This window comes from Canis lupus, chromosome 14, assembly GCF_048164855.1.
Source record: "Canis lupus baileyi chromosome 14, mCanLup2.hap1, whole genome shotgun sequence".
Lineage (NCBI taxonomy): Eukaryota > Metazoa > Chordata > Mammalia > Carnivora > Canidae > Canis > Canis lupus.
The window spans coordinates 8,979,164-8,991,700 of NC_132851.1; the positions used below are offsets into that span (position 1 = coordinate 8,979,164).

General features: G+C 45.3%; 1 long non-coding RNA gene across 1 annotated transcript in view; it reads left to right on the forward strand.

The window, feature by feature from the left end:
* The first annotated feature begins 266 nt into the window (after positions 1–266).
* Positions 267–12,537, forward strand: part of LOC140603692 (uncharacterized) — a 105,401-nt gene continuing 93,130 nt past the window's right edge. Inside the window, exon 1 of the long non-coding RNA XR_012006653.1 lies at positions 267–564. This is a non-coding gene — a long non-coding RNA (uncharacterized lncRNA). The remainder of the gene's footprint in view (positions 565–12,537) is intronic.

Below are 12,537 nucleotides of genomic sequence, written 5' to 3' on the forward strand. Positions count from 1 at the left end.
GAGGAGCTTTTCCGCCGTTTGGGTCCACTTCCCCGTTTCTCCGGCGGGACCCGCTGCTGGGGCTGCGGGCGGCGCGGCCTCGGGTCGGGGCGGGCGGCCCCGGGGCGCAGCTCGGAGCCTGCAGGGGCCCGGCCGCCGCGAGCAGGGTTCGCGGGTTCGCGGGTTCGCGGGTTCGCGGGCTCCGGGCGGCGGGCGGCGGGCGGCGGGAGGCGGGCACGCGCGGGGGAGGGGCGCTCGCCGCGGAGCCGCCGATTCCGCAGGAGCTATTTTTAGCGGCGCGTCGTCCGTCTCCTTCCCCGGCTGCAACGTGGTAGCCTCCGGCTCGCCGCCGCCGCCCGGCGCGCCCTCCGCCACCCCCGGCGCTGCGGGCTCTTGGTCGCGTCCACGCAGGCAGGCCCGGACACTGAGCATGTGTGGAGGCGCTCGGCGGCCTCGGCGGCGGCGCGGGCAGAGCCGGGCTGCGTCAGGCTGAGCAGCTTCGCCGCGCGGCCCCGCCGAGAGGGGCGCCCTCGCCGCCGCGGGCCCCGCCGCCGCTCGCCGCAGCCCCCTCCCGGCGACCCGCGAGTAAGTTTGCGAGGAGGCTGGGCGGAGGGCCGAGGGCTCGGCGCCCGGGGAGCCCGGGGAGCCCGGGGAGCCCGGGGAGCCCGCGCGGGCGGGCGGGAGGGAGGCGCGGCGGGACGCTGCCCCGAATGCCCGGCGCCGCGGCGAGCCGTTCGGCCGGTTTGCTAGCGGGCGGCCGCCGGGGTGCCGGACCCGGACCCGGACCCGGGGCGGGGGCGGGGGCGGGGGCGGGGGCCGAGGCCGGGGGGCCCGCGCGGGCAGGGGGACGCACGGCGAGGCGACGGGAGGCACCGCAGGCCGGCGCGGGCTGGGGAGGCTGGGGAGGCTGGGTTGGGGGCGGGCGCCCGGCCGAGGAGAGCCGCAGAGGGAGAGCGGGGTGGGGGCGCCCGGGGGCGGGGGCTGAGCCGTCCCGGCCGGAGCGGCGGAGCGGAGCGGGGTGCAAAGCGGGGCGCGAGGAAAGCGGATGGGAACGAGAGCAAAGGACCGGTGGCAGGGACCGTAGGTCCCGGAGAAGCGAGCGGACCCGGACCCCTGGGGGAATTAGTGCGAGGTTGAGGGCGAGGTGGTGGTGGCGAGCGGCGCCTTTGAATCGAGGGCTCTGGAGGGAGGGAGTACGCGGGGCCGCGTGCTGGGCATCGCCTGGAGAGAGGATGAGATGCGGAAAGTGGCCCGGAGGGTGCCCCTGGGCCGCCGTGCCGAGCTCGAGCGGAGGACTCGGGCCGCCGGGGGCCGGGGGCCGGGGGGCGGGAAGGCTCGGGCGAGGTGTGGAAGCTACGTGCGGCCCCGACTCCCGACTTAGGGGCCGTTCCCCGGGGTTCACTTGCTCCCCGCGCCCCCCTTCTCCTCCCTGGCTTGGGCGCCGCGGGCGAGCCGGCAGGAGATCCGCGGCGGCGCGGCGGCCGGGAGGGGTCATCCCCCTGGGGACTTTCCCGGCCCCCTCGGGTGCAGGCCGGAGCTGGAACGTGCCGGCTGCGGGGGCCGGGGGCGTGCGGTCACTCCCGGGCCGCGGGCACCGGCGGGCACCGGCGGGCACCGGCGGGCTGGCAAGTCAGGCAGAGAAGTCTGCGGCGAGCGGCTCGCGGCGGCCGGGCGGGCGGGGTGCGTGCTGCCGGCCCAGGGTCGCGCCTGCTGCCGCAATCTGTCTCCGTGACGAGGGGACCCTGGATCCACAGGCTGCACGGGGAGGGGGTTAAGGGAGACCTGTTTTCCTACCCTCTTCGGTCTCCTTTCCCCGGGGTCACTTTCTTTGCTCGTCCGGCGATGCTCCTTTCTAACCTCTTCCCGGCCCCCCGCACCCCCGAACCTGGCTCCAGCCTTGTGCTCTGATGTGGGACCCCAGGAGGCGGCGGGAGGGAATCCTCGGGTTCCTGACCTGGGGCGTCACTGCGGGGTCCGCAGCTCCCTCTGCTGCCCCCGCAGGTGACGCGGTGATGTGGCCCCGCGGACTCGGGAAGCGTCATGGCTCCAAAGGCCAGCGCGGCGAGAAGCCCGGCAGTGACCAGCACTCCTGGGTTTCCGAGAGCAGTTGCCTTTCCTGAGTTCCCCACATGTAAATGTAACTTAAAAAGACCAGATTAAAAGAATAAACGAGCATCTAATGTAAAAAGCCTTATGCAGAAACGCCTCTGACTCGGAAAGATTTCACCCGCCATCCGCAAGAAGGGAAGAAGCGTCTACAGCATACAGGGTCGGAAACGGGTTGGGGCGGGGGGGGGGGGGGGGGGGTGAATCTGTTACCGTGTCTGCGCCTTCTCAGACTCCATCCAGCTCTCTGTGTTTCGTCCTCGGTGCCATGTTTTTAGAGAGACTTTACCAGATAGGGGGAAATGAGGATGAAGGTGACTCTGGGAACCTGTGCCACTGTGGAGGACTCCAAAAGAGGAAGAGTGAGAACTGTACCTACTGTATGTGGATACCTAAGAAGGCTGGGCTCTGAGGTGGTTGTGCAACCACCAGACATAGTTCCCACATCCAATTTGCAGGGGGAGACTCAGATGAAGGGAAGTGAGAGCTCTAAAAAAGTGATGAGGATCATGATATGGGGTGCCTTACACGGTGATCACTGACCTGTGGAAGGATACAGCAGAAAGGACAGCAAGCTTCATGGCCAGGGCACATCTTCTTATTCCATGTGACAGTGGCTTTCTCACTTTCTAGTACAGTAACTATTGAGATTCACCTTTTGAAATATGTCCATGATTCTGAACATCTGAAAGGTGGAGAGTTTGAATAAAGACTTAAAGCTGTCAGTCTCTGCTTCTATTACTAATGGGGTTCCCCTCCCCTCATTGATTGTTGTTAGAACATGTGGTAAAGGTAAAATAAATTATTTTTAGCCATCAATTCTGTTCTCCCTGGAGTGCTGTTCAGATAAAACATAACCTTATATATCTGCCTGTTTCTATGTTTGGGGGTCAAGAAGGAGGGATTATTGGGCAAATTGATTCGGGTGTCCAAAAAAAAAAAAAAAAAAAAACGAATTTAGGCACCAGAAGATCTTATGAACATGTGGAGATGAAGTCTTCATTTATAGAATGTTAAATTAAATGTGAACTGAGAAAACCCTTCCCTGTCTACCCTTCATCTCTTACATTGGAAATACAGAGGATTGTACCCTTGGGTTGGTTCTTAGTTCTCAGAAGCATATTTTGACAATAATTTTCCTGGAGGATTGTTTCCTAAGCCCAGGTATGTTTTAAGAAATAGTGGAGTCTGCGGCTCTAACCTATAGGCATTAAAAGAAAGTGGTGTGGGCTGCCTGGGTGGCTCAGTGGTTTAGCACCGCCTCAGTCCAGGGCCTGATCCCGGAGACCTGAGATCGAGTCCCACATCAGGCTCCCTGCATGGAGCCTGCTTCTCCCTCTGCCTGTGTCTCTGCCTCTCTCTCTCTCTCTCTCTCTCTCTCTCTGTCTGTCTCTCATGAATTAAAAAAAAAAAAACAAAGTGGTGATAGGCTTGATGAGGTAGAACTATGAGAGAAATGTTAATCAACATGGATGAGAAATCACCTGTTACCTCAAGGTATCTTATTGATAGGCTTAGAATAGTGGTTTTCAACCTGGATTATTTTGCCCCTGATCCCCCAGGGAAACATCTGGACATTTTGGGGTTGTCACAACTCGGGGAGGAGGTGTTCTGGCATCTCACGGGCAGAGGCCAGGGATATTGCTAACATTCTACAATACACTGGGGAGTCCCCACCATAAGGAATTATCCAACCCCAGTGTTAGTAGTGCTAAAGTTGAAAAACCTGATCTTGAATATGACGTGATGAGAATTAAAAGCAACAGTTAAAATGCTTTCACATATTCCTATTGGAGTTTATCTTGAAAATTAAAAGTAGTTAATACTAAGAGGCTTTCTTTGCAAAATAGCTCCATGTTCAAAAACATGTGTTTTAAGGAGATTAAAGAGGTTTCCTTTTAGAGGAACTTCTTTTCAGCCTTAGAAACAACTCCTAACATGTATCGAGAATGTCTACAATGACAGGTTATATGGTATGCATAGGAAGTGAGTAAACATTTTTGATGAAAACAAATTACAAAACTATTCAGCTATGGTATTTTTCATTGAACTTGTTTGGTGATTGCTCTTTAACATACATAATTAAAAATTTTAAATTACAATTAAAGGTTGCAACTTGTAATTTCTTCATGTAGTGAGGGATTGAACAGAATCAGAGAAAACAATGCTAGATGAATTTTTGTTAGAAGCCTCATAAAATATTCCATAGTTAATCCATAGTATTTGTAGATATCTACACAAGAAGGTAAGAATCTCGTATAATTTTTATGTTTAGTTACAATTTTAAATCGACAGCGTGGCATCTATTAAAAAACCTTTCTAGCCTAACGTGCGATACTCTGCCTAGAGAGAAGGAACAATAGCTTACACTAAATGTAATAGGATCAAGGAACGGTTCTAATATCGCTTGTTTGCACGAACTCAGAACACTTACTAGATAAGAGCTTTGTCATTATCACATGGAGGCCCAGAGAAACTAAAGAGATTTGGTCACTATTTTCACTGCCCCCCACCCCACCCCCGCCATTGTTTGGTGATCAGTTGGTCGGTTTCAGAATCCATCCTACAGAGATCATCATTAGAGCTGCTTACTTCCCTTCTTGCTCTAATAACCATTCCCTTCACTCTTGGCTATTGTCGTTCATCGGTCCCACGGGAGTTTCTATAGCAGAAGAGACTTCATACTCCTGCTAAGTCTCTGGGGCACCCAGTGATCCTTCCTTTTCTCCTGTGTGTACAAACACAAACAGCTCTTTCCTGCTTCCATGTGGAACAGAGATTGGAAAAGGGCGGTGGGAGAGCCCTTGTTTTCCACAAAGGCAACCTCAGTGTCTCTGGTTGCATGTTCAAATTGCTTTTTCGGTTGTTTGCTCAATTGCTGTTAGTAAGGCTTCCTCTTTCCCAGGGGAATGGTGAAAGAACCAAGGAAAATAGAACTTCAGTGTGAGCAACACTGGTGTTGGTAGAGTGTACTTATCATTGGACTATATGAAAGCTCACAGACACGATTTGAACCAACGAGAATCCTATATTACAAATTCAACAAGCATTTGTAAATTCAACAGTAGCAAGTTCTGTTGTAGGTGCTGGGACTATTGCTTTTTTCAAGGTCAGGCTGCCTTGTGTATTGCAACCAGTTTCAAAACGAAGTTCATGCAGAGAATATACATATATTCTATATGCACCTTTAAAACTATCTGTAAAGAAGAAACACAGGGTGGTTATTCATTTCCAAGAAATTTGGAGCAATTATGGAGACAAAGCCTAATGCTTGAAAATATTTCTGATCACAGTTGGTGAAATGTGGAAGGCAAAAGGAACATTTAGAGGGGAAACTTAGGTGGATCTCTGTGTAGACTTGACAGAGAGGGCTTGAGCAGTTTGAGGGGAAAGGTCAGTTCTTGTCTTCCTTTTCCTTTCTTTAGGAAGTGGTTATTGATTTTGTTTGACATCTGAACAAGGAGAAATGGTTTCCTTCCCCACACTTACTTGTTGAATGGATGTATGCCCTTTTATACTGCTGATAGTCATAGTGGTAGGAAGCAGTAGGACGCTGGTATCATGGTTAGAATGAAGCAGAATTTGAAATCAACAAAATCTTTGAATACATACACCTTCAAAGACTGAGCATGCCATGTCACAGTTTTGAGGTGACTAATAGATTAAAGAACTGAGTATTTTTGTTGTTCTACGTACTAGGTGATATGTATGCTTTATTTGGGGGAAAAGGAAATAATATGGCAGTTCCATTACTTATAAACAAACTTGCTGGTCATCATGGCCATGTCATTTATTGTCCCAGCTGGAAGAAGAGTAGTATGAGGGTAGAGAATTTTATCAAACCCTGTATGTTGCCCCTGCTGAACTCAAGAACAACAGGAAAGGCAGGATTTTGGAATTTATTGCTATGGCAAAGGCAAAGAGAGTTTATGCTTTTTATTTCATTATTATTAAGGATGAGTGATAGCAGTGCATGAAATAAGCAACCTGCTTGTGGAAGGTTTTACTTTTGTTTATAGATGCTTATTCATCTTAAGAAACAAATAGCCCAGAACATCTCCTGAGGCTTTCAGCCTTCATTATAAATAGCATGTCTCTTCTATCTCTGGAATATTTATTATGTGATGTCATTTAGAATCAGAATACTGGGCTAAGTTGATACTGATACAAGCCTTCCTAATTTTGTGACTTAGAGTTGTTTCTGTCCTCTTAAGGAAGGTGAAAGAGACATGCAGTTTGTCACTGAGAGCATAGTCACGAGTGCTGACAGCAGCACACAAGGACATGATGCTACTTGACGTTGGTCTGGAACCCTACTGACCAAAACAGAGATCTTAGTCTTCTGGATTGTGAAGCCTAATTTTAACAGTTTGGGTTGGAGCCACTGTTATGACCAGGCTTGAGAATCAGTTGATATATTTGAAAAACACCAACTGATGAACAGGATTGCTAACCACCCGTTACAAGAAAAGAGCTACAGCACTTTAGGATCAAGAGCTTTGCAGCCAAATCTGGCCCTTCAACTTAGTAATTGTATGACTTTAGATGAACTGTTTTTAACTTTACGGAGCTCCATTTCTTCATTTTTGAAATGGTGGTATTTTTTTTTCCTGTAGAATTCATGATAGGATTAGAAGAAATATTTTTAAAATGGGGATGCTTCTTAAGTAGGGATAGTGGTGGTGTTTATACATCCTTCTAGTACTAGATTTTAAATGGCAGCTGTCCTGGAAGGGGGGGATCTATGTGCATATGGAGTCAGAAAGGTCATTGGTGAGCAAAGGGAGATGGAAAAGGGCCATGAGGTGGATCATAGATTAGGAAGGGATGTTAGCGATGAAGTCGCCTGATGTCTTCTTTTAACTAATGAGGTCTTGGGGATTCAGGATTATGAAGTGATTTGCCCAATCAAGTTCAGTAGTCACTGCATCATTTCAGCTGAGTCTACATTTTTTTAAAAGTTTCTATTCAAACCTTCACCTTAATAAGCACATTTAAATGTCTTTGGTTAAATCCATGTTTCTTCTATTTATTTAAAAATGTTTATTTATTTGAAAAGCCTCTCTTTTCAGTTGTTATACTCTAAGTTTTCTGTAGGAAAAAAAAGTCATTGGAGCTCTAATTAAAATTGTGTAGTTCAACTTAGCTGTTCACCTAAATAATCAAATTGGTCAAGTACATCTTTATTTATTTATTTTTTCCTAATTGAGATGAACACAAGTAGAGTTTTAGATGAAGGTATCTAAGAACCAAAAATACCACTATGGATAATGTTCTTCAACTGGGTTATATTTATTAATGGTCATAAAATGGAAGATGGACTCTTCTTGTGGTTCTGATGCTAAAGATTATAAGATCATTGTTTTAAGTCAGTTCAGTGCTGTTGCCACTGTGATGTCTTGAAAAGAATTTCACATTCAATAAAAACATAAAAACCTAAAAGCATTAAAGGTACTTTGCAGGTTGTAAGTTATATGATCTCTGCTGTCTTATTTTTAACTTATGGTAAGGATATATAATCAATTTGCAGTAATGAAAGACTTAAAAGTGGAAACCAGGACAGCTGGCAACTTTAGACAGACAGCAAACCGGGACAGAACCTTACCTTTAGAATCAGACAAACTTGAATTCAATATCTCTATTTTTTAGTTAGTGGCTTTGAAAACTTAGGCAAATTATTTGGCTTTCTAGTTTCTCCTATCTTTTAAGAATCATACCTATCAGATACCAGATTATGAGTATGATTTATGTTATTATTAAGTGAGACAAGCAAATAAAGATCTTATGGCACCATTTATCCTTAACTGCTTACTCTACCATATTTCAGCTGTGCGTTTGAAAGTGATCATTTTTATGTGAATCAGTTCAGATTCTTTTATTGTCAAGAATCAGAAAACCTGATTTCAAGTGGCTTGAGGAAAAAAAAAAAAAAAAGCCTTCATAACTGTGTAACTAAGTAGAGGAGGGGACTGTGTTTCCTCGGAGGACCTGATCCAGGGTTCATACCATGTGACAAGTTCCTTGTTTTCTCATTGCAGTTTCTTGCTCCCCTTCCTGAGTGTTGGCTCCATTTCTGACAAGCTGCCTCCTTGTGGTTCTAAGATAGCTGCTGGAAGCTTGCAGGGCGTCATACTCCCAGATTCAAATCTAGTGAAGGGGAGAGTCTTTGCATAGCTCTTGCAGAGGAAAGAAGCAGCTGCTCTTTTCAGAAATCCTAAGAAACATCCCCTCATATCTTGCTGGCTCCAATCCGATAAAGAGCCTATCCTACCAATCACAGTGGCCGGAAGGATGGTATGGGCTGGTTGGGAAGTATGTTTTCCTATAGAAAGGTGGGAGTTTGTTTTGGGGAGAAGGAGGATTCTGTATTAGGCAGATAAACAAGAAGGGGCCACTACAGCAATGGCATTATTATTAAGCCCTAAAGAAAAATGTTAGAGTCATGATTTTATTTCATCTAAGTCATGGTTAAAGTCTAGAGAATTCTTCCCTCTCCACTGTTGAGTAGATTTAGATCTTCGTGATTAAAAGAAACCAATGTACGTTAGCTCTCATCCTTCAAAATACATCATTAGACTGAATGGATAGACACTAAGATTCATGTTTTGTTACAAATAAGTGATTACTAAAGAAACAATATGTTTCTTTACATTAGACACTTGGTCATAGGACCACTGTTTTCTTAAAGTTTCAGGAGCTGCCATTATGTAAGTTACTATTACTTCACATTATTATCTGTCTGATGACTTATCCCTTGGATCGTGGGTGACCTTGCTGGCCCTGGCCCTACATCCACAGACCAAACTGTATTGGGTGTGAAGGCTAGGATTTATGCTACAAACAATTCTTAATGTCTATAAATTTCTACACATAGGCAGTTAGCAAAATATTCCAGAAAGGATAATTTATTAAATCTTTATTTAACAATTCTACAATCCTTATTGGGGTCGTGGCCACAGAAGTCTTTTAAATGCAGTTGTTTTCCAAGATTAAAATGTGGTCTTATATACTGATAGACTAAAGATTCCTTCTCATCTATGCTTAAGTCTTTATGTAAATCACAGTGACAGGATATCACAAGCACATATCACAGTTTAGCAGAATGTTAACAGCCATGATAAATAGCTTTGAGTAAAAAATATTTTATTCTGTTTTCATTCATCTAGATGGTTTAGTAATATAAACATCCATAAACATAGCAAATCCATAATAGATAGTTGTACCTTGACACATTTTGACTTAATCATTTAGACTTTTGTGGGAGGGAACTGAATGAAACTGAAATTTCAGTGGGCCCTGCTAATAGTTAGAAGTCCAAATAAGAGAAACAATAAGAGAAAACAGAACAAAATCCGGAGTTTCAATTTTCTAATTTATCAGAGTTCCTTAACTGAATTAAATAGAACTAACTCTGGTTAATCTAAGCAGAAAGGAATTCATTGGGTTGTTATGGAAGAGTTCATGGAACTGCAGGAAATGCTGATGAACAAGACCTAGGAGAGGATATCCCACTACTGGAATGAATCAACTCTAGCTCTTTAACATCTTTTTGTCACCATGGTCACGACTCAAAGTTCCCAGCAGGGGAGAGAGAGAGGGTTTGTTCTGGGAAATAACAGGACTTCTTGACTGAGAGTCCACTGACAACTGTGTTCAGTGAGCCCAAAGAATTAGCCCAAGACATGATCGATGATCTCCCGCTACCGGAAAGATGCTGGGCAGACACACTAATGTCCATTACACAGATTCATGATGGAAAAACTTGGTACAGTGGTGATGAATTACTAGAAAGGAAAAAAAAAAAAGTGCATGGCGGGGAAACCCCTGAGTATATTATCTAAACAGTATCTATGTGGAAGACAAAATTCTGTGTGGGTTTCCTAAGTCTGCTGTAACAAGTTTCCCCAAGCTGGGTAGCTTAAAACAACAGAAACTTACTCTCTCACAGTTCTGGAAGATAGAAGTCAGAAATCAAAGTGTTGGCAGGGCTGTCTTCTCTCTGAAGAGTTGAAGGGGAGACTCTGTACCATGCCTCTCTTTTAGCTTCTGGTGCTTTTGGTAATCCTTGATGTTCCTTGGTTGATGGATATAGATATCTATCACTCCAGTCTCTGTCTTCCTCACCACATGGTGTCCATTCTCCCCAGTGTCTGACTCTGGCTCGTGTTTTCTAATAAGGACACAGGTCACATTGGATTAAGGGCCCATGCTATTCTAGCATGACCTCATCTTAACATAAACCATTATGTCTTTTAAGACTCTACTTCCAAATAAGATAACATTCTTAGATTCCCAGGATGGATGTAAAATTTGGGGAGAACACTATCCAACTGAGTACAAGTGTGATGTGGATAAAATGACAATGCATATAGCTAGGTCGAAGGAGTAGGTGGGGTAATATCCTGTGTTACAAAACAATATCAGAAGTTTTAGGTGCTCTTTTTTAGATAACCCTGTGTCCACTAGAAAACTGGTAGAAAAACAATTTTTTTTTTTAGGAACAGTTTTTTTTAAATTACAGACCATAAAGTTGGCAAAGAGGAGATTGAGATAAATATAATATGAGCCTCCAGATATTAAAAGGAAGAAAGATGTAGTCTTCTTTGCTCATTTACAGAGAATTAGGACCTATGGCTGGAAGTTTCAGGGAAGCCCATTTTCTCTCATTGTAAGCAGAAACATTCTTAAATTAGTGTGGTTCAGGAGGGGAATGAGCTACCTGGAGAATTTGTGAGGGCCACAACTCTGGAAGCACTCGGCATAAGCTGGATGGGTATTTGTCATAGATGACGTAGAAGAGATTTCTGAATGTGAAGGGAGCTTAGACTAGATGACTGCCCATGGTTCCATGTTGGAGATTCTCTTCTAGGAATACAAAGGACTCTGGTGGTCCCCCAAACATTTATTGAACATTGTGTATGGTATTCTATATTGGTAGAAATAGAAGTTAAAATGGCACGCATAGTCTCTAGTTTTGCATAGATACACATTTCGGAAGTATACTCTGACACTGATAAAGAACAATTGAGGATCCTACATACTATCTGGCATAAAACATAAGATCAATAACTTTGTTGAATGAATTTATTGTTTAATCAGAGTCTGCTTTACAAATGTATGTTCATTGTTTACCTGAGTACTTACCTGATTGGTATCAGCCGTGCCATATTCACTCCTACTATCTTTTATAGCCTTCTGGTTTTCTAGGATTATCTTGCTCATATATCATCACTATCTCTGTTTCATTTTACCTTTTTAAAAATAGGGTTGGAAGTGGGGAGTAATTTTTCTCCTTAATCTCTTTCCTCCTCTAGGCTGGCTTTGCCGGCAGAACTAGCCTTGAATCTCTACAGTTAATGTATTAATGTGAAGACTGGGTGGGGGGGGGGGGGACTTTGGCTAATGCAGTGTTTCTAAAGGTATGGGATCAATGACTGGTTTTGTGCAGGATGACTTTGGGTGGTATATGGATATGTATTGAATTGAATTGAAAGGATTTTGAATCTGTTCCCTTTCAGCATTTCTCATTAAGGCAAGGAGAAAGTTTCAGTTTGGTGCTAGTTTGTAATATCTCTCTAATACACACATATCTCCCTTTTTAATGAAGAGAAGGCTTCAGATGTAAAGCTTTTAGAAGTCGAATAACACTGTTTTGTTTTCATTCTCTTTATTTTTTATTTTATCTTCTATTTATACTAAGTTGTAGTCTCCATATAGAGTAATGACACAAGCTGCCTTTAAAAATTCAGGTAGCTCAAATTTTAAAAAAAGGTATGATGTTAAACCGGAGGTGGATGGTAGTGATGGTTGTGCAACAGTGTAAATGTCCTTAATGCCTTAAGATGATAAATTTTACATTATATATGTTTCACCACAGCAAAGAATAATAGTAAAAAATTTAAAATGTGAAGAAGAGGAAGAAAGTGTTTAAAATCTTAAAAGTCAAGTGAAGCCAACCATATGTTGACAATAAATGGGAGTATGGACACAAGGAGAATACACACTCACAAGTTGTCCCCCATGGGCCTCTGCTCAGCATTCACCAGAAAGCCTGGGGGAGGGGAATTGACCAGAGAGAGACCCCCCACCCCCTTGGTTTGTCACATGTGCAGGTGGTAAGAGGCTTCCAGGGACAGGCACACAATCTTACCAACAACCCCAGATTCTTCTCTCATATATGAAACCTTAAGCCACTCACTGGGGGAGGGAAAGAAACCCCACTGGGCCCAGAGTCCCATATGGATACAAGGTAGAGAGCTGCAGCAGATAAGGAGCATATATTGGCTGACACATGAGGAAGGAAGGACAGAAATATTGAGGAAAAGTCAACCCAAGGCCCGAGTTTATGGGGCCTAAGACTGAGAATAGATCCAAAGAATGCAAACGTCTATAGCTGCTGTATTCATAATTGCCAGATATTGGAAACAGCCCAGATGTTTTTCAGTTGGCAGT